Source organism: Gopherus flavomarginatus, chromosome 5, assembly GCF_025201925.1.
Source record: "Gopherus flavomarginatus isolate rGopFla2 chromosome 5, rGopFla2.mat.asm, whole genome shotgun sequence".
Taxonomy (NCBI): Eukaryota; Metazoa; Chordata; order Testudines; family Testudinidae; genus Gopherus; species Gopherus flavomarginatus.
In genome coordinates, this window is record NC_066621.1 from 160,166,862 (window position 1) to 160,194,583 (window position 27,722).

Here is a 27,722-nt window from a genome sequence, read left to right on the forward strand (position 1 = left end):
AAGGACAGGGTAGGCTCACTGCTCAGTGAGGAGGGAGAAACAGTAACAATAAACTTGGAAATGGCAGAGATGCTTAATGACTTCTTTGTTTCGGTCTTCATCGAGAAGTCTGAAGGAATGCCTAACATAGTAAATGCTAATGGGAAGGGGGTAGGTTTAGAAGATAAAATAAAAAAAAGAACAAGTTAAAAATCACTTAGAAAAGTTAGATGCCTGCAAGTCACCAGGGCCTGATGAAATGCATCCTAGAATACTCAAGGAGTTAATAGAGGAGGTATCTGAGCCTCTAGCTATTTATCTTTGGAAAATCATGGGAGATGGGAGAGATTCCAGAAGACTGGAAAAGGGCAAATATAGTGCCCATCTATAAAAAGGGAAATAAAAACAACCCAGGAAACTACAGACCAGTTAGTTTAACTTCTGTGCCTGGGAAGGTAATGGAGCACGTAATTAAGGAAATCATCTCTAAACGCTTGGAAGGTGGTAAGGTGATAGGGAATAGCCAGCATGGATTTGTAAAGAACAAATCATGTCAAACCAATCTGATAGCTTTCTTTGATAGGATAACGAGTCTTGTGGCTAAGGGAGAAGCAGTAGAGGTGGTATACCTAGACTTTAGTAAGGCATTTGATACGGTCTTGCATGATATTCTTATCTTTAAACTAGGCAAATACAATTTAGATGGGGCTACTGTAAGGTGGGTGTAGAACTGGCTGGATAACCGTACTCAGAGAGTAGTTATTAATGGTTCTCAATCCTGCTGAAAAGGTATAACAAGTGCTGTTCCGCAGGGGTCTGTTTTGGGACCAGCTCTGTTCGATATCTTCATCAATGACTTAGACATTGGCATAGAAAGTATGCTTATTAAGTTTGCAGATGATACCAAACTGGGAGGGATTACAACTGCTTTGAAGGACAGGATCATAATTCAAAATGATCTGGACAAATTGGAGAAATGGTCTGAGGTAAACAAGATGGAGTTTAACAAAGACAAATGCAAAGTCCTCCACTTAGGAAGGAACAATCAGTTTCACACATGCAGAATAAGAAGAGAATGTCTAGGAAGGAGTATGGCAGAAGGAGATCTAGGGGTTATAGTGGACCACAAGCTAAATATGAGTCAACAATGTGATGCTGTTGCAAAAAAAACAAACGTGATTCTGGGCTGCATTAACAAGTGTGTTGTGAGCAAGACACGAGAAGTCATTCTTCCGTTGTACTCTGTGCTGGTTAGGCCTCAAATGGAGTATTGTATGCAGTTCTGAGCACCGCATTTCAAGAAAGATGTTGAGAAATTGGAGAGGGTCCAGAGAAGAGCAACAAGAATGATTAACGGTCTTGAGAACATGACCTACGAAGGAAGCCTGAAAGAACTGGGTTTGTTTAGTTTGGAAAAAAGAAGATAGAGAGGGGACATGATAGCAGTTTTCAGGTATCTAAAAGGGTGTCATTGGGAGGACAGAGAAAATTTGTTCACTTTTGCTTCTTGTTCTATCCTTAGAGGCTGTGGGCTTAAACTGCAGCAAGGGAGACTTAGGTTGGACATTAGGAAAAAGTTCCTATCTGTCAGGGTAGTTAAACCCTGGAATAAATTGCCTAGGGAGGTTATGGAATCTCCATCTCTGGAGATATTTAAGAGTAGGTTAGATAAATGTCTATTAGGGATGGTCTAGACAATATTTGGTCCTGCCATGAGGGCAGGGAACTGGACTCGATGACCTCTCGAGGTCCCTTCCAGTCCTAGAGTCTATGAATCTATGAAACACGAAAAGTGGTATGCAGGTTCTTTGTCTCAGTTGTTTGTTTATAAATGTTGGGGTACCTTGCCTTACCCCTTGTCCAGCCAAGAGGGCAGCAGAGATTCCAGCTTCTGACTGAACTGAGTCCATTGTAACAAGCATACATGTTTTAGTACCTTAGACCGATCCAGGGAGCTAGTTCCGTGCTTCGTTGACAATAAATCGGTCTGAGTTCCTTCACCAGCAAACCAAGTCTGTGGTTTGTCTTTATGAGTAACATCGAGGTCTGCTGAATGAGCAGGCTGCCTTATCCGCTGTTAGTAGTGATAACATTGGCACTCCCAGGACAGAAGCACTGGGCAGCATTACTGTGGAAATGACGTTCCAGCATTCAACACGTAATAACATCATGTAAATAGATACCATTTCTCCTCCCCTGCTATATCATCTCTATAGTAGCAGAATATCTCCTCCATCCTGGTGTCTATTCCCATATGCAGGGGAAACATCCATGTTGTAGGCTCTCCTCTCAGCCAGGCTTTGTGTGGGAAGTGATTGTGTGTGTGTGTTCGCGTGTGCATGCACACGTTTTTCCTTTAAAGGGTTATTGGTCTATTATCGTTAAATCAAGCACTAAAAATAAGTCCTTAAAAAAAGGCAACACAGTTTTTTGGTTAGCAGTCTATGCTAGCTTCTTTCCCAACTACATTCCTTGTTCATTGCTATCTGCCTCTGCAATTTCTGCTGACAAAACCATTAATTTACTCAATATACATTCCATATTTCCTCCCATTGCATTTTACCTCTTTAGCGCAGAACCCTGCATTTTTCCACCATATGAACCAGCTCCTATTGCCCGAGATAACGATTTGTCATTACGTTTAGAAGCCTTCTTTTGAATGGCTTAGACAGTGATTGTTTTGTGAAGGTTAGAAATTGCAATATCTGTTCTTAATATCAAATATATTTTTATTCCCTCTCAGTTCTATATTATTCAGTTTTAGTGGTGAGAAGCATGGAAACTTTAGTGTTCAAATGCAGTCACCATAAAGGGCCTGATTTTCTGCAGTGCATTTGTGCGAAGACTTGCTGTTCTGATCTGGTTGTGTTTTACATCAACTTTGAACAGGTCCAAATATCTGAGGAATGGGCAGTGAAGAATTGGGCCCAAAGAATATAAAGCAAAGATCCAAACATATTCAATAATATCCACCAACCAACTGTAAGTCTGATTATTAAAGAGATGGTTAATTTTGCTGAGATGTTATTCAACTGGAAATAATGATTTCCTTAACTATGAAATGATGAGAAATAATAATGACCTTGTCCAGTTTTTAAGAGTTTGGTTGGAGCATATGGATAGACAAACTTCAGAAAGTGGTAAATATGTTCTTGCATCACATAGGTAACTTGTGAGGTGACTCATATCTTATATACATTTCTCTTTCTCTGAAATATGGTCTTAATCCTCTTATTGCAGGAACCTAGGAAATTGAACTCCAGAGCAGGCAATTGTCCTACATTGTTCATTGTACTTTTCCCTAACAAATGACTGCTCTGTGTGTGTGTGTGTGTGTGTGTGTGTGTGTGTGTGTGTGTGTGTGTGTATATATATATATATATATATATATATATATATAATTTAAAATTGTTGGACAATTGTGGCATAGTCTTCCCATAATGTAAATCTCTTCCTACCTCAGGCAGTTGGTGACTGGCTTATATCCTTAAGCATAAGGATTTGTATTATAACATACAAAAACCAGTCGGAGAACACTTCAGCCTCTCTGGTCAATCAGTTACAGTCCTAAAAGTCGCAGTTCTTCAACAAAAATACTTCAAACACAGACTCCAACGTGAAGCTGCAAAACTGGAATTAATTTGCAAACTGGACACCATTAAATTAGGCTTGAGTAAGGACTAGGGGTGGATGGGTCGTTACACAAAGTAAAAACTATTTCCCCGTGCTAATTTCCCCCCTATTGTTACTCACACCTTCTTGTCGACTGTTTGAAATGGCCCATCCTGATTATCATTACAAAAGTTTTATTCTCCTGCTGATAAAAGCCCACCTTAATTGATTAGTCTTGTTATTGTTGGTATGACAACACCCAATTTTTCATGTTCTCTGTGTATATATATGTATCTTCTCACTGTATTTTCCACTGCATGCATCCAATGAAGTGGTCTTTAGCCCACGAAAGCTTATGCCCAAATAAATGTGTTAGTCTCTAAGGTGCCACAAGGACTCCTCTTTCTTTTTATCCCTTCTAAAGTTTTTTATCTCCTCTAATGTAGGGCAACTGTATATGGTCTTGTCTCCAGATAAATGTCTAATTTTTTTTTTTATTTCCAGTTCTTCACTTCAATCATGCCTTGTGGCAATGACTAGCATGGGTTAATTTTGTATTTTTTGTTTTTAAAAAACACAACACTCCACCCCACCCAAGTTTAAACCCTGATTCAGCAAGACACTTCAACATGCATGGACATCCAATTGAAGTCAATGAGACTTAAACGTGCTTAAAGCTATGCATGAAGATGGATGCCTTCCTGAACTGGGCCCTAAATTTGTTTTCCTTCAGTTTCACTGACTGTCCCCTTGTTTCTTACATGGTGAAAGGGTGCACAGAAGTCCTTGATCTCCCTTCTTGCTACAGTTCTTCATTTTGTTCTGCTTTGTTTTCATTTATTGTGTTCACTCCTCATCATGTCCTCTCTCAGCACTCTGTGTTTTCACTTCATTTGGTCTGTCGGCTGTAGAGATGACAAGAGGAGAACAAGTCAATTTTGCTGCATCTGTCAGCATTTAGCATTCCTCTTTTGTTCCTCATTGGAGCAAAACCAAACACTTTTGAACATTGAAAAAAAAGAATTGTGTTGAAATGTTCATTTTCAGGTTGAAACCTGAGCTTTTGCATTTGGGGACTGTGTGGTAGTGTCATAAACAGATAGCTAAGGGTTAATGTCTCTTTCACCTATAAAAGGGTTAACAAACAGTGACCTGAAACACCTGACCAGAGGACCAGTCAGGAGACAAAATACTTTCAAAACTGGGTGGAGGGAAGTTTGGGTGTGAGTTCTTTGTTCTTTGTCTTGGTTCGGTGACCCTCTCGGCTCTGAGTGTGATCTCTCTATCTCCAGGCTTTCTAATCTTCTGTTTCCAAGTTACGAGTACAAGGATAGTAAGACAATAGGTTTATATTGTTTTTTTGTATTTACATGTGTGTAGTTGCTGGAATGTGTTAAATTGTATTCTGTTTGGATAAGGCTGTTTATTCATTTTTTTCTTTTAAGCAATTGACCCTGTACATTGTCACCTTATTACAGAGACCATTTCATGTCTTTTTCTTTCTTTTTATATAAAGCTTTCTTTTTAAGACCTGTTGGAGTTTTTTTTAGTGGGGGCTCAAGGGAATTGAGTCTGCAGCTCACCAGGGAATTGGTGGGAGGAAGAAGTCAGGGGGAAAATCTCTTTGTGTTAGATTTACTAAGCCTGACTTTGCATACCCTCTGGGTGAGGGGGAGAGATTAGATCTCTCGGTACTTGTGTTTCAAGGACTTGAAGCAGGGAGTATCCTAGGGTCCCCAGGGCAGGGAAATCTGGGAGGAGGTAAAGAGGGGGAAGGGAAGTGGGTTATTTCCCTTTGTGGTGAGACTCAGGGCATCTGAGTCTTGGGGTTCCCCAGGGAAGGTTTTGGGGAGACCAGAGTGAGCCAGACACTGGAATTTTCTGGCTGGTGGCAGCGATATCAGATCCAAGCTGGTAATTAAGTCTGGAGGTTTCATGCTAGCTTCTCATGTTCTGAACTCTAAGGTTCAGATCTGAGTAGGATAGTTATGACAGGTAGGTGTTGGCGTGGTCAGTTCATTGGCCTGGGATCTGGGAGACCCAGGGTCAAGTCTCTGCTGATTCAGAGCAGAGTTTTTCATCCCAGATCACTCTGAATTAGGGAAAGCAGAGACTGTAACATGAGTCTCCCTGGCCATTGTTGAAACCAGCAGGCTAGACATCTTTCACCTCTTCCTACCCTGCCCTCCCCCACCCTCAAAAAAAATCCTTCTGAGAAAACTTTGTTGGAACCAGTGAGTCTGGGTGATATGCTTTGACAAACTTTCATTTCTTTGAAAATGTGCTGACCAGGTCTAATAGGCTGTTGTGTATTGGGCTGCGCAGTAGCGCCGTAGGACATCAATGGCAAATGATTAACAGGACATTCTTTCTAGGTCATCTGTTTGCAAACAGTCTTTCAAAACAGTTATTATAGCATTTTATTTCCCTGCTGGTCTGAAGATAATAAATGGATGAATGTCCATGTTTCATACTCTTTCCTGCAGACATTTTTTATATTCCATGGATGTGAATGCTGGTCTTTTGCCAGGATAACATGGATTACCTGTCTAAGTGAAAATTGTTAGCAAGAAATTGATTAGGGTTTTGGACGTAATCTCTGAAAAGCAGGTTACTGACGGCCATTTTGTTGATGTGATCATTTACAGGAATAGCAACATAGATGCTCTTTCATACTGTTTCGAAAGGTCTTTCTATGACAAACGGAACCTTTACTCATGTAGATTTATGAAAGGGAACTGGATTAATTGGGACCATTTCTGTTATAGTCTTGATGCTCTTTATGCATCTGGAAAGTAACATGGAACTTAATAGCTCTCTCAGTTTCTGTCTTTCCCTGCCCAGAGCCTTTCTTCACTTTAGACAGCTCCCTGATGAGGCTTCATTGAATGAGTCAGCTGAGCAAACCTGGTTTGGAGTCAATTGTCAGCTGAATGAAAAGAATCACATCTCCAGTATGCTGTGGAGCTAACTCACTGCAAATCAGAAAGAAGGGGAAGACATCTAGAACTGCATCTGTGTTCCCAGTTGGTCGTCCGCTCATAGTAGCACAGGGCATTTTTCACAAGCTGCTTTGATACAGTTTGTAGATATAGCATTACGGTCAGTGGTGCAATCGTTTCTGCATTGTCTTCCTGATAGACCGAGATCTGTCTCTATGCCAGTGTCAGTTCTTGGCAAAGCTGAGTCATGTCTCCACAGCTTATCTCACACTTTGTGTTGTGCAGAATTCAGTACAAGGAGCTGATCACGCTTCACTGTTCATTCTGCTTCCCCTAAACCCCTTCATAGACACCGGCATTGGCAGTGGTGGTAATTCAGCCCAAGGCAGAATAAATGCATCCATTACCACTGGTAGGTTGAAAGCCGTATACGAGGTCCTTTCAGTCAGAGGGGTGCTCGAGCTGAACATGCTCACGTCCTGGAGTGCTACAGCAACAAAGCGCAGGACCGACTTTGTCCCATGCGGCTCCAGAGGTTGCTTGGATTCTGTAAACTGCTCACAGTGAAGTCGTTGCTGGGAAGTAGAATCAGGCTGACACAACCGAACCAAAATTCATCATCTGTGAAACAAGACGGGAGCACACATCAGCCTAGTAAAGGAGGTTAGGAACTGGCCGAGGTGAAGTGCAGGTACCCTTACTTGGGAAACAACAGAGACAGTGACTTCAGGTTCCTGGTTTCCATGTGATGTGGATGGCAAGACGTGTCCTTTGTCACAAATCCTTGGCAGCTGGCTAAGCCACACTTAGCCCCACAAGGGAACCCTCTAAGGGAGTGTGCTAAATTCTGTGGTGCTCACAGGGTTAATTAACCTCGCATGAACTTTGCTGTACTCAGGACTGTTGTATATTCCATTTCTGTATCAATCGAACAGTGAAATTATGGGTCTGTAGTTCATGGAACAATATTTTTGCTTATGCCACAGCAAATTCAGTTTGGCTTATTGGTACATTTAGGTCTGGTTGAAGCACTGTTCAGTCACATGTGTGCTTGGGCTGCTCTAGCCAGAAAATGGTTTCAAATACTCTCATCGGGACTTTTTCACAGACATTTTCCCAGTCAGAATTTCCCTCCCTTCTTCCTTGCTACCTGATGTGAACTGGCAGTTCAGTCACCCCCCCACCCTCTGTGCTCATTGACAATATTTTTATCTTTCTTACCACATTCACTCTGAGCATGAAAAAAAATTCTTCAAAGACAGAACTATGACAGTCATTGAGAAGAGGATGTGTGTAATCTGCGTGTTTTCCTTCAGTACCGAGAGAGTTTGTTATTATCCTGGCATCTGGAAAGTCATCCCTATTGACAGCAAGGCTATATTTCTCACACATTCAAAACTAGAATTTAAAAAGCACTATAAGCTAAGCAGGGCGAGACAGGAATGTAGAAAAAAGTGTAAATGGGAGAACAAGCATTTTTATCCCCAATATATAGTAAGAAGAAAGCACCATCTTAACAGCTAGCAGTTTCTTTATTCCAGGAACTTCTAACAACAATTGTACACCATGCAGTTATATTAGCTAGCACCACATAAGTATCGTTTTAGTGGCATCCAGCAAAAGCATATTGCCACAAACTGCTCCTGTATTTACACCAGTAGCTGGGTCATGGTTTTATTCCTTGACTGAGTAGGTGGGCTATAGTTGTAGGATGTGGGCTAGGGTTTGGCTGTACCTATCTCTTTATATAAAAGACTGACAAATCTCAAAAGGATCAGAGTTAAGGATTAATTGGGATGCTTATCTAAAGTTTATCCAAACCCTTGAAGTCTGCAAAAAAAAAAAAATTCTGGCAATCTTTCAAAAACTGGCTTTCTTATAAAATTTCTATGCTCCTTCTATGACCAGTTCTGGCTAGAATCCAGAAGTGTGTGTGGGGGGGGAACCCACTTATCCAAACATTTCAGAACCTCAGAACTGCTTTGGCTTGAGTTCAGCACTGAAAATGAGTAAAGGTTTGGGGCTGCTGAGAGGGAGGGAAACATCCTTATTTAGTCCTACCTGGTGTGCCCATCCTTACTTTATACTTTGGCTACGTAACTGATTGCAATGCAGAACAATTCCAGGCTTAAAACTAACGTTTTTCTGCATGTATCTTCTCTTGTACTGGTTGAGTCCTTCCCTTGCATTTCAAATTAATTTTTTTCTTTGTGTTTTTTAAACAAAGAGGGAAAACCTTTTTGTCATAATAAAGAAAGTGTGTTGTCCTCTTTGTGGTTAGATGTTTGACTGTGTGTATGTGTTGTCCCTGTGTGCTGTCCCAGCTCTGTGCAGACAGCCAGCACAGCAGACTTCAAGTGAAGCGCCCAATTACCACAAGATCCGTCAAGCTACAAAAGCACCAGGCCTGGTTTATTGTCGACGAAGCACAGTGCTAGTATCCCGCAGGCTCTAATACATGTATGCCTATATCAGTGGACCCGCTCAGTGAACGGCAGAACTTTCCATTCCTCCCTAGGCTAGACAAAGACACTCCCTCCCCCTACATCTTTATAGCCCAAAACAAACAAGTTAATACTGCCCCTCTGTCAAGTTAGTTACTGCCCCTGACCTGGATAGTTTTCACCCATTACCTTGTACATGTTGGTTTGATCAAAATATCTTTATTACCTACTATCGTCCTCACCTTTTCTTTTAGGAGGGGTCAGTGTGTGCCTGTTATCATGGGGAATGTTTTTGTATCATCCTTGATATTGGGATGTTCTGGTACCACTTGATATCAGGATGTGTTTGTGTGAGTACTCTGTGCTTAGCACATCTTAGAAATGTGTGTTTCTGCAATATCAGCCCTGTTCTTGCCAGATTCTGTGACCAGGGCCTGCCTTTTGCTCACAGCTTGTCAGTAAAGCTTTGACTACTGCTTTAGACCAGGCCTCAGACTTCATAGCAGGCCTCTGACACAAGAGTTTATGTAAGGTTGCCAGCCCTCCTGGATTGGCTGGGAGTCTCCCAGAATTGGGCTCGATCTCCTGGAGGCTCCTGAAGCTAATCTGGGAGATTTTAGGTCGCTAAATATCCAGCGGCGCAGCAGGGCTAAGGCAGGCTCCCTATCTGCCCTGGATCTGCTTGGCTCCTGAAAGCGACTGGCAAATCCATCTAGCTCCTAGGCACAGGGACAATTGGGGGGGTCTCTGCGCACTGCTCCAACCCTGAGCACGACTCTGCAGCTCTGATTGGCCAGGGATCACGGCCAATGGGAGCTATGGGAGCAGTGCCTGCAGGTAGGGGTAGTGTGCAAAGCCGTCTGGATGCCCCTGAGCGTAGGAGCCAGACAAAGTAAATGCTGCCTGGTTAGAGCCTGAACCCGTCACCCCTCCCACATGCCAACCCCTGCCCAAGCTTTGAGTCCCCTAATGCACCTAAATTCCCTACCAGAACCAGCACCACAGACGCCCTCCTGCTCCCAAACTCCCTCCCAGACCCCGCATCGCCCCCAGCACCCTGCCCCAGCCCTGAGCCCGCTCATAGAATATCAGAGCTGGAAAGAATCTCAGGAGGTATCTAGTCCAACCCCCTGCTCAAAGCAGGACCAATCCCCAACTAAATCATCCCAGTCAGGGCTTTGTCAAACCTGACCTTAAAAACTGCTAAGGAAGGAGATTCCACCATCTCCCTAGATAACCCATTCCAGTGCTTCACCACTCTCTGAGTGAAAAAGTTTTTCCTAATAGCCAACCTAAACCTCCCCCATTGCAACTAGAGACCATTGCTCCTCGTTCTGTCATCTGCTACCACTGAGAACAGTCTAGATCCATCCTCTTTGGAATCCCCCTTCATGTAGTTGAAAGCAGCTATCAAATCCCCCTTCATTCTTCTCTTCTGCAGACTAAACAATCCCAGTTCCCTCAGCCTCTCCTCAGAAGTCATGTGCTCCAGCCCCCTAATCATTTTGTTGCCCTCCGCTGGACTCTTTCCAATTTTTCCACATCCTTTTTGTAGTGTGGGGCTCCAAACTCTCCCACACCCAAATTCCCTCCCAGAGCCTGCATCCCAGACCCCCTCTTGCACCCCAACTGCCTGCCACAGCCATGAGCCCCCTCCTGCTTCCAAACTCCCTCCCAGAGCCCACACCCCCTCCCATACCCCAACCCCCTGCTCCAGCCTGGTGAATGTGAGTGAGGGTGGGGGAGAGCGAGAGACATAGGGAGGAGGTGGAGTGAGAGGGGACAGGGCCTTAAAGAAGGGGTGTGGTAGTTTGGGGCCTCAGAGAAGGGGTGGGGCTGTGGGTGGGGCAAAGGTGCCTCAGTTTCTGTCATTAGACAGTTGGCAAACCTTGGCTTATGTCTTAGGGACTCTTCCAAATACACCTATTCTCTTTGGGTTGTAGATATGTGTTCACATCCTCTGGTGATGCGGATTAAGTGGTGAATAGTATTCCAGCTAGGCTGCATTATTAAATTGAGTTGGCCAGAAAGTAAATGCCGACATATTGAAATTAGTTATATTAGCACATTGACCTGAAGCACCAAGCAGCCCTCCTGATTATGCTAAGAGTTTATTAGTATATAGGCAAGAGTAGTTGTGAGTTATGTCAAGAGAAACAATGGAAATTCCTAGCAAGTAGAAGTTAGCTTACTTGCAGAGTGGAAAATAAGAGCACGACATACTTTCATAACCTGTTTTGACAGCGGCTTAAGATTGTTTTGTGCTTATAGTTGATTATGCAATGTGAATAACAGGTTATGAAATTGTAACTGATACCACAATAAAGGCCATGTAGATGGGCAAGGGGAACATTATACAGACACTCCCCGGGTTACGCAAGACCCGACTTACACAAATTCACACTTATGGAAAAAGTTCTATAACCCAGAAACAGGATTTTCAAGTTGTGGAAATTTTTGCATAACATACAGGTATATGTTTCCGACTTACACAAAATTCGAGTTATGCAAGGCTTTCCGGAACGGAACGATTGCATAAGTCAAGAGGCGTCTGTACACCTAGCAGGTGCATAAGCACAATGTGACATTAACATAAAGCTGAACAATGTATTAAATGTTCCAAACTGCAAAGGACAAATGAAATGATTGTTTGACATGTTTTGAACTTGTGCTAAGCTTTATTATTGAGTACATTAAAAGTGTTGTGCTAGAATTGCAGGAAAGAGCTCAGTGGTTTGAGCATGGGCTTGCCAAACTCAGGGTTGTGAGTTCAGTCCCTGAGCAGGCTATTTAGGGATCTGGGGCAAAAATCTGTCAGGGATTGTGCTTGGTCTTGCTGTGAAGGCAGGGAGCGGACTCAATGACCTTTCAGCGTCCCTTCCATTTCTATGAGAAAGGTATATCTCCATATTAAAAATTATAAGGCATAACAGAATATTTCTGGTTGATTAATTCTAAGCTACACAACTAGACCTAAAGTGCAAAATGAGTCAATAAAACCTCTGGAATTGTAAGTCAATCTGGCACAGGCTGATAAACAATTGCATTGCTGTAGCATGCTGTTCTATTTGTAGTTAGAAAAATCTGACTTAATAAACCAATTGGTTTACTACTTGCCGTGTCACTGATACAGAACCCATCTGCATTTATTATAGTTTTCATTCTGAATTGGAACATTGTTGGCATCCTTTCATCTGCGAGAGGCAGTGGGAACTGCAGCCTATGATGCACATGGTTTGCAATGTCTCATGTGACTGAACAGGCCAATCCAAGATTTGCATGAATTTGGCATTTATTGCAAATGTCTGTGTCTTGGATGGGAGTTGCTGGCTTCCTACAGGCTCTTTTCTCTTCAAGCTGTAGGAACCAGCTCCTGTCATGGACTTTGATACCTTGATGGAGACGATGGCGCCACTTGTTATGATCACTTGTCAAGATTTCCTGTTGGTTAGGATCAATTCCAAATTCCTTCGTATCTCATCTTGGGATGTCCTGTTGTTCTTGTTCCCTCTGATAGCTCCCCATATAGTATGCCCTTGAGCATGCATCCATCTTCCAACCTATTCAGATGGCCTAGCCAGTGCAGTCATCTTTGCTTGAGCAGGGCTGTCACAGTTAGTAAATTTGGCCTTTGAAGAATCTCTGTGTTGATGACTTTATCTTACTGTTGGTGTTGAGTATGTGGCATAAATAACATAGGTGTAAACTGTTCAACCTTTTCTCCTGATGAGCATAGCTTGTCCAAGTTTCCCCACCATACATGAGAGTGCTGAGAACGCAAGCTTGGTACACTAACATTTTGGTCTAGATGGTCAGCTTTGAGTTGTTCCATGCTCTTTTGGTTAGTCTGCTAAAGGTGATGGCCGCCTTTCCATGGGGAACATTTATTTCTTCATACAGTGAGAGGTAGGTAGTCATTGAAGAACCTAAATAGCTGAACTTTTGGACTACTTCTAGCTGGTTTTCATTTGAGGTAATTGAAGGATCTTGTGGAACCCCCTGTCCTAATACAACTGTTTTCTTGATGCTGATGGTGAGAGCAAATGCCTGACAGACACTTGAAAGGCAGTCCATGTCCACGAGTTCTTATAATAGATCTTAATTGTGGGCTATGAGGGCAGCATCATCAGCAAATTAAGGTTCCCTGATTAGCACCTTTTTTACTTTGGTCGTTGACTTAAGTTGGGACAGGTTGAAGAGTTTCCCATCTGATCTTGTGTGAAGATACACTCCATCTTTCATGTCCTTAAATGTATAGTTCAAGAGTACTGAGAAGAAGATTCCAAAGAGTGTAGGAGCAAGAATACACTCCTCTTTTCATCTCAAAGCTGTCTGAAGTGGACCCATCAACCTGGACAGTTGCTCTCATGTTGTTGTGGAATGAACGTATAAGACTTAACAGGTTTCGTGAACATCCTATCTTTTCTAGTGTTTGTAATAGACCTGCTCTGCTGACTGTTGAATGCTTTGGGTAGGTCCACAAAGGTGATATACAGTGGTCGGTTTTGCTCTCTGCATTTTTTTTGGAGATGACGGGGTGAAAATACCATGTCTATAGCTGATCGTCCAGCCCTGAATCCGCACTGTGATTCAGGATAGACACGATTCACCAGCTGTTGTAGGCGCACTAAGATAACTTTTGTGAAAGCTTTTCCTGCTACACTTAGTAGTGAGATACCCCTGTAGTTGTTGCAGTTGCACTTTTCACCTTTATTTTTATACAGAGTGTTGTCCTGACACTTTGCGGTGTTCTTTTCCTGTAAAATAAGAATTGGTCATGCACATTTGGTTTTGGGCGCAGAATTCAGTAAGTCGTTGGCCATTCTCATTCATCTTGCCAATGCCAAAATGTCCTAGGCAATCTGGCCATGAGTTGTTGTCTGTACCAACTCTTGCATTAAAGTCACCAAGGAGGAAAAGTTGCTCAGTTGATGGTATTCTTTTGATAACTTGATGCAAAGAGTCGTAACATGTATCTTTCTCCTCGGGGCTAGATTTGAGTGTTGGTGCATAGGCACTAATGATGTTCACAGAGCTGATGGTCATCTGAAGTTTAAGTGAGATGATACACTCTGACTTCCCAATGGGTGTTTCTAGGAGCTTTACCCACCTGTTTCTCATAGCAAAACTGACACTGTGCAGACAATTTTCTTTGCTGCTTTTACCTTGCCAAAAGAAGGGGTAATTGGCCTCTTGGACAGAACCAGCATCTGCAAGTCTTGTTTCCTGAAGTGCTGCAATGTCAACGCTGAGTTTGTACAGCTCACCGTCTATCAAAGCTGATTTCCGTATGCTGCTTGTGTATTGTAGGTCATCATCGTTTGTCAGTCCTGGACACGTGGTCCTGACATTCCAGCTGCCAACCTGAAAAGTTCTTGGTTTCTTATTTTTGCCAGGTACAAGGTTTCCATCTGCCATTCAACTTTTGGTCTAGTCCCATGCAAGTGGGCAGATTGTGGTGGGTCAGCACCTGACTGTCTTGGGGTTGCCTGGCTTTGTGGCTGACCAATGGAATGTAGTGATTCCTCTTGCCATCAAAGGTGACCCGTGGCACCCTCCTCTCTGCCAATCAAGTGAGAGCTTATAAACCATATCTGCCACCTTCCATGTTGCGTCCATGTTGCCAGCAAGGATGAAGTGTCCTCACCATGTGATGTGGCTGCAGTAGCCTGGGCAGTTGATATGCAGGTGCTGCTTTGCCCATGTGTCAGCGTCCCCATCTTGACTTCACGTAAGGACAGGAGTTGATACATTTGGAACCGGGTACACTGCAGGAGTTGTCAGTGCAGAGGAGATCTTCCCTCAGCCTGCCTTTCCAGGCTCTATTCCTAGACTGGTTATCAGCCACAGCTGAAGGACCTAACCTGTCCTATGTGGATGTGTAGTAAAGTTCCCAGATATAGTGAATAGAATATTCAAATATTATGATTTAAAAGATAAAAGAAAAGAAAATGAAATGATAAAGTCAAAATGAAATATTTTTACCATAACAAAATTCCATCTAAAATTAAGTCAAAATCTCCACATTCCCCTGAAATGTTTGGTTTTGATTAAACTGCTTTTACTAATGGAAAACTATTCAGTCAAAAAGAATTTGACCAGCTCTTTTGTTAAGTAAAGTACAGAAGTTAGTCCCTAAGTGCCTGGAAAAAATTAGTGTAGACTTTGATAAAAGTCTTATTAGTGTCGGCCCCACTATGAGTTTAATTTGAATTTTTCACACATATATGTTTTTATTGATACAGAACCTGATGAAAAGCAATCTATCAAGTCTTCTGCTTAATGCAACGTCATTACTAAAGTGAAGAAAATATCAGGAGCTAATTTAATATTTGAAATATATTGCTTCAGTCCATGCACACTGAAACAAGACAGCGGGAATAGCAAAACGAAACTGAGATCTGTTCATTTCAGTTCAAACATGCAGCAGCAAGAAGGGGAAGTTTTTCTATAGGGGAAAGTGCCTTATTCTAATATGAAGTTTTAAACATGATTAGCAGTAGATTCAAATGGTGGCTGACTTCACAACTACAGACAACTTTATAGACGACAGCCAAAATGTGTATATTTTGTCACCCAGTTATTGTGCACGGTACTGGACATTAGTGCTCATGGTCTGATATTAAACAGAGCTGAGTTTTCCTGCTAGATGGCTTGGAATGCAGGGCTAGACCCTCAGCTGCTCTGATGTTTGTGTTCAGTGCATCTGTGGGGAGAAAGGTGGTTCTCACTGCAGAGCAGTCTGAGCCATAGCTGTGGATCTGCCCCATACTCCTTAATGCCATAGTATGGCCATCAGACTGACTAATGGATTAGTGAATCGCAGAACAATATCATCAACGCTTACCAGAGCTGTCTTCTAGCTTAGCCAGTAAAACCAGGCGATATCAGCCCTATAAGAATTGGCATGACTCCTATAAAAGTCATTGGAGTTATCCCCTATTCCAACAGTCCTGAATTTGATTCATTGTCTGTAACTCACCCGTGTATAGCTCATAATACAGGACAGGTGGTGGCAAAATATTGACAGCACAACAACGGTTAGGATCAAACTGGTTGGCATCCATATTGACTGTTCATCTGTCTCACATATGGGGCTGTTTCAGAGAGAATAGCCCTTTAAAAATCTTTCCAGCACTGAACACATCCCTGCCCTGTTTATTTTTATATGCAGCGGTGGTGGTTGCAGACCTGAAGACGAGCTCTGTGTAAGCTTGTCTGTCTCAGCAACACAAGTTGCTCCAATAACAGATATTACTTCACTCGCTCTGTTTATTTGTAGTGAGTTTGTTTCTGCCATTAGATGCACGTTGCACATGGTCACAAGGCCGATGACTTGGAGGCAATGTAAACACGTGCTACCAATGTAAAGCATGTGGAGAGAAAGACGAGATGAAAGACCGAGAGTAAAAAAACAATTAGCTTGGGTAAGAAAGGGATGAGCAACTTGTGTCCGATAAAAGGAGAACTACCCAGAATGTCATCCAATTTTTATGGGTAACCAAATGTTTTTGGAGGTTCTAAGATGTTTGCTAAGGGACAGGATTGCATTGTCCCTGGCTATGGTGACAGAGCTCAGAGCAGTGGCACAGCTGCATTGGTTCAGGTGTGCTACGGGAGCACTGCTAGTGCTGACACTCAGCCATCAGGAAAGAGCTCCCCCATCGACTTCATTACTCCAGCCCCTGCAAGCGGCAGTTGCTACATCAGGGGGAGAAGCTGCACACCCACATAGCGCTGTCCACGCTGAGGCTTAGGTGGGTGTAACTTACATCGCTTGGGGGGAGGGGGGTTGCTTATTCACCCCCCTGAGTGACAGGACTTATACCAACGTAAGTGGTGGTGTGTGCGGAGCTTAAATCAGTAACAGGGGTCTTGGGTTTGTTTGAGGAATATTCCCAAATGGGGTCAGAGATTTATAAACTATTCAAACAGTCACAAATACGCAATTAATGAATAATATCCGTTCTCCACTCCCTTCTTCTAAGGGCTTATCTACAGCAGAAAGTTGTACTGCTTTAACTATACCAGTATTGTTAAAGCAGTACAAATCCCTCTTCCCAAAAACATGAATGCAGTTATATTGTTATAAAGATGCTTTATACTGTTATGGCTATTTCTGTTTGGGAAGAGAAAAAACTATACCAACATAGCAAAGAGTCCTGTGGCACCTTATAGACTAACAGACGTATTGGAGCATGAATACCCATGTAAATACCCACTTCGTCGGATGCATGTTCACTGCTTTTACAGATCCAGACTAACACGGCTACCCCTCTGATACTATACCAACATAAGTCACCTTTATGCCAGTATAACTGCATCCATATTACAGCTGTTACTGGGATAACTATTGCAATAAACAAATCACAGCCCTATTCTGAAATATCGACCCCAGTACAACTTTTAAGGGTGGAGCAGGACTAAGACCTGCTCCTTGTATTTCCAGGTGCCAGTCAGGTTATGGTACTGATGGGTATTTATGCACATAGGAAGCCAGATGAGTCATAACTGTAGAATAAAACCACTTCTTGTACAAAGTCTTTTGAAGTTTATAATTAGAAAATAATGAAATTAATGGGCAGCAGGTTTAAAACAAATAAAAGGAAGTTCTTCTTCACACAGCGCACAGTCAACCTGTGGAACTCCTTGCCTGAGGAGGTTGTGAAGGCTAGGACTATAGCAGCGTTTAAAAGAAAACTGGATAAATTCATGGTGGTGAAGTCCATAAATGGCTATTAGCGAAGATGGGTAAAGAATGGTGTCCCTAGCCTCTGTTTGTCAGAGAGTTTAGACGGATGGCAGGAGAGAGATCACTTGATCATTACTTGTTAGGTTCACTCTCTCTGGGACACCTGGCATTGGCCACTGTCGGTAGACAGGATACTGAGCTGGATGCACCTTTGGTTTGACCCAGTATGGCCGTTCTTATGCTCTTATATTAAGTTAGAGCAGCTAAGAGTCCTGTGGCACCTTATAGACTAACAGATGCATTGGAGCATGAGCTTTTATGGGTGGATACTCACTTGGTTGGATACTCTTAAGTTAGTAGACTTGTTCAAAATTGCTCAGTTTAATTAAAAAACGCTCTTTTGGACAACAATCAGTATCCTTTACACCAGGTCTGCCATCCACTTTCTTCTCTGCTGCTCTCTCAGCTGCAATACTGTGCCTCCTGGGGTGATTAATACCACCCCAGGAGGCACAGTATTGCAGCTGCTATGCCATGGTTATGGGAGGAGTACAGCATGCACCTCCCTTGTGGCTGGCCAGCCAATTACCTCCAGGGGTGCTAGGAGAAAATCTGAATATATATGTATGTGCTAATCTGCATATTCAGATTACTTGGAAACATTTGTGTGCGCATGTGTATTGCTACAACTCTCAGGCTTATTTGGCTGTTTCTCATCTCTCCCCCCCACAGACCTGCCACTCCTGGCAGTAATAAGTAACAGTTACGGACTACAGCTCAGTCTCTCCTTGCTTGAGCTGGGCAGGTTAGGTAGTGTCCACATTGAAGCACTGCAGCAGTTCAACCATAGACAAGCCCTGGCTCAGTCCATTAATGAGTGTAAACTGACCGGGGGGAATATAAACTGGAAAGTAGAAGAAGGTTTCAGACCATCCGAGGGGTGAGGTTCTGGAACAGCTTCCCAACAGGAATTGTGCGATAAACAACTTTATTAGTCTTAGGAGAGAACTGGAGAAATTGATGAGTGGGCTTGTGCAATGGCATTGCTTGTGATGCGAGGGGCGGTCCAACAGCCCTGGGGGACTCTTCTGGTTCATGCCTTCTGTTCCCAAAATCTCATGCTTCAGGGCTTCACCTGTAGGGATCAGGAAGGGAGGTATTTTCCCTTCAGTCTATTCTGGATTTTTTTGTTTGATTTTTGTCTACTTTCTCTGAAGCCTCAGGGATGGCCACAACTAGAGATGGGAAATTGGACAGGGAAGGCCAGGGCTCTGAGGTGGTAGTACCGATCATTCTCTCTCTCTCAGGTGCTTGGCTGGCTGGTTCTTACTCACATGCTCAGAGTCTCACTAATTGTCCTACTGGGGGTCAGGAAAGAGTTTTCCTCCAGGTCAGATTGTCAATGACCTAGTTTTTTATTTTTTTTCCCACTTTCCTCTGCAGTGAATGGGTGCAGGTCACTTGCCAAGATTCTTTGACTATGTGACCTAGGACACCGTCAATGCCAGCTGGCAGAGAGTACCCCATAACATAACTGCTATTGGGTCTGACTTACTCATTGCCCAGCTCACCATTATCATATTCTGTATCGAAAAGGTGTCGTGCAAGGCATCATCTATACCCTGGTGACACGATGGTCATGATATCATTGCGTGGTGCGTCTATGAGAGATCTATGAAGAAATATAAATAGGCTGGAAATACATCCTTAAAATGTGTTTGTCAGGCAAAGCTTAAGTCACCCCGCCCTAGACAAAGGGATATGGTTCCACCTGCTTGAATGTGTTCCCAATGTAAATGGAGCAAAAAGAGACAATAAAATTACATTTCTGTGAAGGGCAGACAAAGCTAGCAGGCAAACCAGTGTGGAAGGCGGCCACTTAACACTCTCAACAGGAGATGGAAGCTGCAGCTCCGGGGAACCTTCCTGTTTCTGGAAGCCAGGTTATTGAACTCTGGGAGACATAAGCAAGGACAGAAAGCTAGTTTGGCATCATTAATGGGCTGATGCAAGAAGCCAGAGCATTTGCACATCTGAGAAAAGTGAGCCATTAATGGCCAGCTGCAATACTATGCCTCCTGGGGTGGTATTAATCACCCAACCCCCACCATGGGCCTGAAGTTATTAATGGACAGATGCAAGAGGCCAGAGCATTTGCACATCTGAGAAAGGTGAACCTTTCAGCCAGGGGCTTGAAATTCTCTGGAGAGTGACAGGAGGAGAGAAACCTGTTTAGGCCAAGACTGTCACTTGCTGACATTAACTAGTTACCAGGAAGTGAGGTATGCCACTGACAGGGCAATGATTAAGTGAGCTTTGGGGTTCACTCAGCCCAGTGCGGGGTGTGTCACTACCTGCCCTGCCGCCGTGGGTGCCTCTCTGCTGTGAGCAGGCTGCGGTGTCAGGGCTCTGAACCTCTGGTGCTCCTCCGTCTCTCCGATTCGCTGCCTGTGGAACACAACAGCCTGGCCTGTGGGGGCTGTCATACCCTGGCTGTTGGGGTTAGAGTATGGGTGTTGGGTGGTGGTGGTGGTCTGGGATACACAGGAGGTCACAGGTGGTACCTTCAGGCCTTAAACTCTATGACCTCAGATGAGTTTGGCCCACTGGCAGGGCCGGCTCCAGCTTTGTTGTCGCCCCAAGCGGCGAAGAGGAAAATAAATAAATAGCTGCGATCGGCGGCACTTCAGCAGCTCCTTTCCCACGCCGCTTCGTTCTTTGGCGGCAATTTGGCTGCAGGTCCTTCCCTCCAAGAGGGAGTGGGGGACTCACTGCCGAATTGCCACCAAAGACCTGGACATGCCGCCCCCTTCCTTGGGCTGCCCCAAGCTCCTGCTTGCTGTGCTGGTGCCTGGAGCTGGCCCTGCCCACTGGAATTCTGTTTGAGTAAGGACTGGGTAAGGACAATGTAAAAGCTTCATGATTTGGCCCATTTGTATTAAAACTTACGTAATGCATAAACGCCTCCTCAAAGGCCTTGTGCTGGCCTCTGCACAAACATGGAGAGCAGGGTCAATAATGGATTTAGGAGTTTGCTAGCAATGCCACCAAAAAAAAAAAGTTTGGGATTAAATTAAAAATGATATTTTTGGCAAATCCAAAAGTTGAGGGTAAAATTGTGTGTCAAATGACATGGTTCATTTCCATTTTGAGCCCTTTTTTAATGTTTCAAATTTTACGTGAAATTTAAGGAAGGACATTTTCAAAACCATTTCACCCGAAAAATCAAAATGTTTCACTTAGAAAATGTCAAAACAAAATGGTGAAAATGTTGTGGAATTGTTTGATATAGACATGGAAAACATCTTGGTCTTGCTGAATCTGCATTTTCCCACAGAAAGTTTCATCCAAAATGTTTGCTTTGTTTTGCTAATTTTCAACTTAAGCCGTAGTCTGAGGGGCTTGAGTACTGGCAGGTTTGAGTACTGCTTAGTCCTTTGTGTTCTTCCTCTGCACAAAGGTGAATTTCACACTAGAATTATTTAAAACAATACCTCTTCATTAGCATGGGGACTAGCATTTCTGCGTACACACATATAGGTTTTTCTCAAAAAGAATACACCTGAACAACCTGTTCTTGCTGTGCGTGGAAGTTCAGTATAACAGAAAACAGCCCAGCACTGATTACAGAGCCCTTTCTGCATTCTCTCTATACAATGTGCGGGCATGAATTTTTCACTTCATACATCATTTACAAATTCCTGCAACCATTCCACAAAAATCAGTAAGCTTTGAAAAGTTAATGAAAGAGAATATTTTTTCTCTCTTGTTGAAAGTTCTGTAATTTGTTGCACCACACTGGTAGCAGGAGATTTATTATTAAGTTGGTATAAGAGGTGGAAAAAAAATAGAAGAATTTTTCTCTTGTTTGGAAGAGCTTTGTAGTGTTTAGTGCTTGATTGACTGTTAACTTAGACACAATGACCACTGCTGGTTAGTGGTATTCTGCTACACTGAGCTGCAATGACAGTAAAGTTATTAGGGCCGCATGTTTCAAACATTGGTGCCTAAAGTTAGGCATCTAAATCGATATTTAGAAATCTAATAGCATTGGCCTACAGCTATTGATGACATCAGTGGGAAATCAGGCTATAAGTTTACAAGAACTCTAGGAAGATATTATTTAATTATGATTTTTTTCTTTGTTAGCATTCTTCATCTTGCAACTGAAAGCTGATTTCCTGCTCAAGTTTTATGTGTCTTAGGCAGACAAAGGGTTGATTATGCATGGGGCTGTGATCTCAGAAATGCTTCTAAGCAGAACTTTTATTGAAACATTTGTTAGAAGGGAAATGAAAAAAATAATTGTATGAGCTTTGCAAAAATATTTTAAAAGGAGAACAAGTGCAATGCTAGGGCTGTCACCTGTTTTGCTTTTGGACACCAGGTCACCATGTCTATATATTTGTATTGGAAATAAATGCCAAAATAAAGTGCCTGACTAACCTAATTGCCTTCTATGAGGAGATAACTGGGTCTGTGGATGAGGGGAAATCAGTGGATGTGTTTTTCCTTGACTTTAGCAAAGCTTTTGATATGGTCTCCCAGAGTATTCTTGCTGACAATTTAAAGTAGTATGGGCTGGCTGAATGGACTATAAGGTGGATAGAAAGTTGGCTAGACCATCGGGCTTAGCAGGTAGTGAGCAACAGCTCAATGTCTAGTTGGCAGCCTGTATCAAGTGGAGTGCCCCAAGGGTCAGTCCTGGGGCTGGTTTTGTTCAAAATCTTCATTATTGAGCTAAATGATGAGATGGATTGCACCCACAGCAAGTTTGCAGATGACATGAAACTGGGAGGAGTGGTAGATACACTGGAGGGTAGGGATAGGATACAGAGGGTCCTAGATAAATTAGAGGATTCGGCCAAAAGAAATCTGTTGAGGTTCAACAAGGACAAGTGCAGAGTCTTGCACTTAGGATGGAAGAATCTCATTCACTGTTACAGACTAGGGACCGAATGGTTAGGCAGCAATTCTGCAGAAAAGGACTTAGGGGTTACAGTGAATGAGAAGCTGGATATGAGTCAACAGTGTGCCCTTGTTGCCAAGAAGGCTAATGGCATTTTGAGCTGTATAAGTAGGGGCATTGCCAGCAGATAGAGGGATGTGATCATTCCCCTCTATTCAACATTATTGAGGCCTCATTTGGAGTACTGTGTCCAGTTTTGGGCCCCACAGTACAAGAAGGATGAGGAAACATTGGAAAAAGTCCAGCGGAGAGCAACCAAAATGATTAGTGGGCTGGAGCACGTGACTTATGAGGAGAGGCTGAGGGAACTGGGATTGTTTAGTCTGTAGAAGAGAAGAATGAAGCGGGATTTGATAGCTGCTTTCAACTACCTGAAAGGAGGTTCCAAAGAGGATGGAGCTCATCTGTTCTCAGTGGTGGCAGATGACAGAACAAGGAGTAAAGGTCTCAAGTTGCAGTGGAGGAGGTTTAGGTTGGCTATTAGGAAAAACTTTTTCACTAGGAGGGTGATGAAGCACTGGAATGGGTTACCTCGGGAAGTTTTTAAGGTGAGGCTTGACAAAGCCCTGGCTGGGATGATTTAGTTGGGGTTGGTCCTGCTTTGAGCAGAGGGTTGGACTAGATGACCTCCTGAGGTCCCTTCCAACCCTGATAGTCTATGATTCTATGATTCCTTTCTGCAACATGTACCACTACTGCTAATAGTCATTTTGTCTATTTCATGGTAGTCTGGATGGAATCACATATTGTGTTGCGTCCAGGGCCAGTGCAAGGATGTTTCACGCCCTAGGTGAAACTTCCACCTTGCGACCCCCCACCCCCTGCAGCAGCTCCTCTCCTCTGCCCTGAGGCGACCCCCTTGCAGCAGCTCCCCACCCTCCACCGTGAGGCACCCTCCCGCCCCAGCTCACCCCTGCTCTGCACACGAACACCCCGAGCACGCCGTCACTGCTTCACTTCTCCTGTCTCCCAGGCTTGTGGCTCCAATCAGCTTAGGAGCCGCAAGCCTAGGAGGTGGAAGAAGTGAAGCAGCCACCTCGTGCTTTGGGAGGAGGCAGGGCAAGAGTGAGCTGGGGCGGGGAGTTCCCCTGCATGCTGCCCCCCCACCCTTACTTGCTGCAGGCGGCCCTCCCCGTGCCCCCCTGCTCCAGCTCCCTCTGCCTAAATGCTGGTGGCAACCAGGGCAGCCAAAGATCTGGCTGACGCTGTTGCTGCTGAAGAAAATGGCGCCCTCCAAATGCCAGTGCCGTACGCGACCACCTAGGTCGCCTAAATGGTTGCATCGGCCCTGGTTGTGTCCTTTTTTTTTTTTTTTTTACTGCAGAACCCAACAATTCTCAATAGTAAAATACCAATTAACAAGGGTGAGAGGACATGAATAAGATGAACTATATCTCGTCGAGGTTAATTTCTGTTCGCTGACGACAGAAGCCACATGTATGGAAAATGCAGAGTAGGAATGAAATTCTGCTATAAATCAGAATACAGCACAAATTTTGAGATTAGTTATACCTGCCTGTAGTATTTACTAACAGCAACCTACTGCTTGAAAGAGGATTACATTTGCAGTTCTCTTGGGGCTGTCAACCAGCTGTCATCCCAAAGTACAAACCCGCCATAGACTCTCGCTGTGTCCTGTGGTTGCTAGTCCATGGTGAATCCCATGCCACAATGTCTTGACTCTCAGTGTTACCCAGGCTAGCTAGACTAAAGGCATACCTGCCTATTATACAATGACACTTCCACCCTGGTGTAGATACACCCTTTGTTCCTGGCCTAGGTATCAAGTCTTCCAGCTGGTTTCTTCCAAACAGCCATCCCGGGCATCCTGGATAATGTCCCTGTGATGGATACACCACCAGTTGGCAGTTAGACTCATTCAGCCTAGCTGGCTTACAGTCCCAGGCCTTGTGTTTGTGGGGAATGTGCTAAACCTGGCTGTTCTCACCCTCCCTGTCAGGAATCCTGTCCAGAAAACACCTTTTGGGGTCCAGATCAATATTAATTATTGACCATTCCTCAATCTGTCACCTCAACTTCTTTCACAAGCACTGAAGTCATTTAAATGATTTGGGCTCAACTATGGCTTTTGCATGAGCCCTGAATCACACTCTGGTCCCTGGTTCCCTCCTTGCTCCAGGGGGAAGTCACTGTGCTGGCTGTACGCCCAGAACAGATTCCTTCCCTTCTGCATTGCCTCCGCTCTGGTAAGTGGAGTGGACTCACCACATACCTGCATGGGACAGGGAGTAGCAGCCTAAGCCACTATGCCCCTTAGCCCTTTGCTTGGGTTGTGGCCAAGGTCCAAATTATGCCGTTCCCTAGAGGGAGAGAAAACTCAGGTCACTGCACATGCTTTGATGAAGCATTTCTGCTGAGGATTGATACTGCTTCATGCTGATGACTGCATGGAGTCCTTGGGGGAATCATTAAAAGACTGCGTCTTTCCTTGATGGTTTAATTTTTCATCTATTCAGTTGAAAGGAGAGATCTTGTGTCTCCCCCATTTTTACAATCAGCAGGAAACATACATCAAACTTACACATGCAAAAATACTTCATATTTCCCAAAGTCTCTTCAGCCTCCTGAATTCCAGCTCAGGTCTTAAAGGCTTAATTAATACATGTTTATTTCTCATGAGGAACTGGGGTTATACCATCAATGTTGTACAGTGAGTACCTTTGCATCTCTCTCTGAGGAGAAAATCCCAAAGTGATTATTTGGCATTCATTTTCCCAGCAGAATATTTGGATTTTGAGCCTGCCATCTCTCTCAGCTATGAGAAAAATCAGACTTCAGAAGGGTTGTTTATCAAACCAAATATGACGTAGATAAGTAACCTAGGAATAGCCCTCCAGCCTAGCACACGGGCCATTGTAGCCACCCTGTTCTCTCTGGGGATGCCACATATACCTTTGGAACCAGAAAAGAGCAACACGTCAGGGCGGACCAGCAGATGAAAGGAATCAAAAGAGTGGAGGCAAATTCACAACGACTGATCAAACAGCCTATTGGTGCACTTGCCATACAATCAAGGCACAGGCTGCTGGATCCAGAGCCCGTGAAAAAAAGTAAATTAAGTCACTGAGGCTTTGCACATTTAACTATCTAAAGATCCACTGAACCAAACAAACTATGATCCTGTCTCCAAATGGCTCCCTACCATAACATTCAGGAAAGTCTGCCATGATGGGACAAAATATAGAGAATCAGTGAAAGGCAACAGGAATACAACACGCAGTCCAAAATGTAAATCCGTGGTGGTAAACCAATATTGCGTTGTATTACCTGTGTTTTGTTTGACAGTAGCTTGTAGTGACACCAGCTGTGCTAGACTCTGTATACACACAAAGAAAGAAAGAGATCCTTCCTCAAAGAGTGTAAATAGTGAACACTGACAAAGAGCAGAAGAGAGTGGAAGTATCCTCTCCAGAGCTGCTGACTCTGGTGGGTGTTCTGGGGCCAGAGCACCCACGGGAAAAAATAGTGGATGCTCATCACCCACCAGTAGCCCCACAAATCAGCTCCTCCCCCCAGTGCCTGCTGCTTGCCACGATCAGCTATTCAGTGGCAGGCAGGAGGTGCTGGCGGGGAGAGGCAGGGGCTGAAAGAAGCAGGAGGAGGGGATGGAACAGGGCAGAAAGAGGTGGCATGTGAAGAGGCTGAGGGGGGCAGGAAGAGGTGGGACAGGGCTTGGAGAAGGAGTGGGGTGGGGAAGGGGCAGGGCCTGGGCTAGAGCAGGGGTCCAGCACCCCTGGGAAAATCACAAAGTCGGCACCTCTGAATCCTCTCCATTTGACAGATGGAGAACCGAGGCACATACAGAATAACTGATTTGTCCAAGGCCGCTCGGAGTCTGTGACAGAGCCCGGATCTGAAGAGAGACCTCCTGAGTCCCAGTCCAGTGCACCAACCAGAAGGCCATTCTTCTCACATAAAGTATCAAGTGTGCAGTGTTGAGACAAGCAGTCCTGGATGTAGCACTCACTGGTTAAGATTCCCCAGCCTGTGCAGTTGAGAAGGTCAGACTAAATGATTGTAGTAGTCCTTTCTGTGAATCTATGGCCTGCGAGGACAGAAACACAGTTCAGAAAGGCATATGGGGCTTGGTCTTCTCTCTTTTTCTAAGGCCATTGAAAAGGTTGTGAGCCGGTGCATAGGCCTTTTGGAATATTTTGTAGTTTAATTTATGGTCCAGATGTCCAGACATGTAGTGACAAGGTGGGGGAGGTAATTTATTTTATTGCACGAATGTCCAGTAGTGAGAGAGACAAGTTTTCCTCTCTCGTATCCTGGGATTGACATGGCTACAACAGCACTGCATACAAACCTGTAAATGCCCAGGCCAGGACACATGCATTCTGGAGATGAATACATGGCTCTGCAGATAGTCCTAAGAGGAGGACTTCGGCTTCCTCAACCATAGATGCTCTTCCAGGAAAAAGGTCTGCTGGGACAAGAAGGGACCCACCTGACCAAGCAGAGGAGGAGCATCTTTACGCACCAACTCACCAACCTCATGAGAAGGGATTTAAACTAGGTTCAAAGGGGGAAGGTGGCAAAAGTCCACAGGTCAGCATAAAAAGGTGTGACACAACCGGAGAGCTGGATGTGGGGAGGACATAGACATTTACAGTAGGGTCAGAGGAGCAACAAGAGTGAAATCAGCGGGAGAATCTTTCACCATCTTAGATCTCTATGCACCATGCAGGGAGCATGGGAAACAAACAGCAAGAACTGGAAATTTTAGTGCATCAGCTAAATTATGGCTCGAGTGGCATCACTGAGTCTCATGACTGGAATACTCATAAAGGAAACTGCAGCTTGTTCAGGAAGAATAGGCAGGGTGAAAAGGGAGAAGGTATTGCAGTGTATCTCAAGAATATATACTCTAATTCTGAGCTCCAGAAGGAGGCAAGAGGGAGAACAGTTGAAAATCTCTCTGTAACGATAAAAGGGGAAAAAATAGGGGCAATGTCATGGTAGGTGTCAGCTACAGGCAATCAAATGAGGAAGACGAAATGGAGAAGGCATTTTGAGAACAAATTACAGAAATATAGAAACCAAGACCTGGAAGTAATGGG